The following is a 4,104-nucleotide window of genomic DNA, read 5'->3' on the forward strand; positions in this document are numbered from 1 at the left end:
AATTAGATATATCAGTTGGACATGCTATACCATACTAAGAAGTACAGTTATATCTGGAAAGTCTTCATACCTCTGGATCGTAACCACATAACCCCTCATTATCATAACAACTACCTTTACCATGATCCCACCACCTACCCTCAGAGTCCGAGAATACTTGAATAAGGAAATTTATACTCTGTATAGGCATACAAATATGGGATATAATAAAATTTCCAAGTGTTTAGGTGTTCCCAAGTCTACCATTCATTATGTAGTCAAAAGAGCAAAATCTAAGAGTGGAAACACTTATGATGCGAAAAGAGTTGAAAAACCAACCAAGATTATAGATACTAAAAGAAAGATAGTAGAGTCAGTTATCAATACCAAGCCTGATTTAGCATTACACGATATTACCAAAAAAGCGAATATTGGTTTAGGTAAGACCACAATTGATAAGATTTGTAACCGGTACGGGTACTTGGTTATTGGTTTTGTTTTATGTTTTGTTTTAAGTATCGTTTGATACTTGGTTTTGTTTTATGTATCGCTTTGATACTTGGTTTGTTTTAAGTATCGTTTAATACTTGGTTTTGTTTTATGTTTTGTTTTAAGTATCGTTTTGATACTTGGTTTGTTTTAAGTATCGTTTGATACTTGGTTTTATTTTATGTTTTGTTTTAAGTATCGCTTTGATACTTAAGGAGTTTTACCAAAGTGTATCAATTGATACCTTTGATTAGTTTCGTTCATGTTAAGACATGAACAGATTTGTGTATTTAAAGACCGCCTGTTTCTACGATAGAAACGGCAGACTTCGACAGACAGTATTTCAATATACTTGGTTGAACGGTTACTTCTTTGTTTCTCAGTACACCCTCGAAGCTTCCTTTAGTTCTCAGCTCTCGCCTCCTCTCCGGAAGAGCAGGCCACCTGCCAACTATCGTATTCTTTACCGATAACGTGAATAGCACCTTGCGAACACGTTACAAGATTATTTCAGAAGCTTGTTTTACGCTTCTGATACCCAGAAAAAAGCCCTTTTAGAGAATAGGACAAAAGGAGAAGAGAAAGGTGTTTGCTAGAAGAGAGAAGAACTGGAAGGGGGCATGGAATTGAGTTGTTTTTATAGATAAAGCCACAATTGTTTATGATCTAAATCCTTTTAGCAGAAAGGTCAGAGTTAGACCTGGTTAAGAGTTGGAAGAAGAAAGTTTGAAGCCTAGATTTAAGTCTAGGAGGACTAGTATTAGGGTTTATGCTATAATCATGAAGGATGACAGGACTGAGTTAATTCTTATAAGGAAGAGTGGAGAGGAGGAAAGAACCAGTAAAAGTATTAGTCGGAGAAAACCTGATAGACTTCAGAGTTGTCTAAACCAACTAATATTCATTTCTGTAGATGGAGATTGTCTAGGAACGTGCGAATTTCACTTGTTTTATTTATGACTACTAATAGCAAAGTAAAGTAGGTAAGGTAGAATTGAATCATAAAGACAATATTATATTATTAAGGTCTCTTCTCTGTTGCTTGATAATGTCTAAGGCTTGGGAGGCACTTAGATATTTATATTCCACATTTGAGTATTCGCAGAATATATCTATCTATTATAAAACTATATACCTCTCTGATTATAACTTGCAATATCGGGTATTCTTCCAAGGTACAAACCCCTGGAGACTCTGAAAATCACCATACTCTCTTTGGTAATTATAATATAACTAACTAGGAACTATACTGTTCCCAATAGCAATTCTCAAATCATCAAAGTCTTAAGACTTATGGCCTAGTTCTCAAGTTGAACTAAGTTAGCACCAATTGTCTATATTATTGATAAAATGATCAGTTTTATCTACAGGTTGTATCTGCGAAGGTAGTCATAATCACAATCTTCCTAGGTCGCCTGACTTCAAACCTTCATAACTCTATACACAATTGACAGATATCCTCTAGAGGACTTTCTTCTAATTTGCAGAAAGCTATTCCACTGGATTGATAGATAACTCTGCAGTCGACAACTCTTGGTTGTTCTGGTCAGTAAGGTTTCAATCACCATTCAGATATTGGAAATCATTCCCACAACTACAATGTGTTCTGAGACCCAGTTGTAACACTCCGTAAAGTCCATGGCTTCTGTGATAGTATCCCTCGGAGTTCTACATTCTTCATATTATCATAGAGTGGATGCGAATGTATTGGCCTCTCGTTGAGACCCTTTATCATTTAATACTATTTCTTCATGCGAAAAGGTCCCATTAAATACTGATTATGCCACAAATGTCACAAATTTGAAGACTAGTAACCTCCTGAGTAGTTAGCAGAATTACTCCAATCTACTTCCTAGACTTAGCTGATGGTTTCCTCTCATATATCCTGTGAACAGGATATAGTTGGACAAACAGCAGCAACGTATATAATGTTATTCTTAGACCTTCTATTCTGTAGAATTATAGTCACAGGACGCAACTTAAGTTGTTATGTATGATGACATGTGGTCCAGTCAGGGGGCCAGAGTGGAGTGTTGGAGACCAGGAATTCCGATTCTGAGAGGGGTTACTCTACTTAGGGTGGTTCCTTGGTATTGGATCACTGTATTTCCAACATGAGATTCCTTCTCTTAAGGCTTTACCTCATATGTCTTTTTTGGATATATATAAAACAAATTCAAAAATTAAATTAAAACAATTAATTAGTAAACCTTAAACATTAATTCCTTTAAGACGCGATGAGAACAGGGTGAAAAACCTTCCACATTTGCTTGATCACAGTAGAAAAACCTTCTCCTTATCATTTTTCCTCTGTCCGCTATGGCATTTACAGGTTATCACGGTGGAATTTTCCACCATTTTCCTCACATTATCCATACCTGTTACTGGCTCACAGCTGTTCTCATCTTCAGAACAACCTTGCTACTTAATAAAGTACTATAGTTTACGTACCTCCTAGTAGTGACAGTGTACTCACTTTTGGTAAGTGGTTATCTCACTTCTTACAATTTTCTCTATTTCTTATTGGAAGTCGCTCTTAATATCCTTGAGCTCCCTAGGAGGTTGTTGTCCATCTGTATATATCGACTTCCTGTGAGGTTCTAACAGGGACACATGGAATACTGGATGTATTTTTCATCCATCCGCAATGTTGAGTTTACAGGCGCGGTTTCCTCATTTCTCTAAGATCATAAATGGTCTATATAATTTTAGACTTAGTTTCTTTGACTTCCCGTATGTATGAATATTTTTTGCATTTAACATTACTTTATTGCCGATTTTGAAGTCTGGTTATTGCTTGACCTTTCTATTACAATATTTTGCCAAAGCTTCTCTTGTCTGTTTGAGTGATTGCCTTGCCTACTCATAGATCGTTTTTATACAATTTGTATAAAGTACGGCTCCTAGATTATACGCTTTGCATTCCTTTATCAATTCAATTTGTGGTTGAAACTTATTGTTTGCGTAGAAAGGGGTCATTCTGTGTGGTTTGGTTGCTGAGTTCTTGTAGGTGTATTCAGCTAGAGGTAGTAATTGGTACCAGTCATCTTGATTGTAGTTGATGAAACATTGCAAGTAACCTTCCAGCACTTGGTTGGTTAGCTTAATTTGTTCATCTGTTTGTAGGTGGTATGCTGTAGACATCCCCCTTTTTATATTTAATGTATTGAACAGGGATTCTCAAAATTCTCCAGCAAACTTTGAATCCATATCTGAGACAATTTCTGCTGGTAAGTCATGTATTGTTTGTGGACAAAATTAACCATGATTCAATAGAAGAAAATCACAACAATGAGTAATGGTTTCTACTATTGCCTTCTTAACTATATTGACATCACCCTTTATAAAATATAGCTCAGGGTAGTTCTTTTGAAGCTTACCTTTCACTAGAGACTAAATACTTTCAATTAGATTGAGATCTGATAAATAGGCAGGAATTTCCATCAGTATAATTCTCTGCCCTCTGAGCCATCTTCTAAAAGGCAAGTGAGTCTTAACATTATCAATGATAAAAAATACCTCTACTTCTCCAGCCTTTTCTCTGATATTCTCCCATATTTGTAACGTAATTGCCTGGTGCTAATCACGTTATCGCCGATTCTAGAACCCTTCCATCACATTCGGCACGGTTTGTAT

The sequence above is a fragment of the Tuber melanosporum genome, assembly GCF_000151645.1.
Source record: "Tuber melanosporum whole genome shotgun sequence assembly, scaffold_75, strain Mel28".
Taxonomy (NCBI): domain Eukaryota; kingdom Fungi; phylum Ascomycota; class Pezizomycetes; order Pezizales; family Tuberaceae; genus Tuber; species Tuber melanosporum.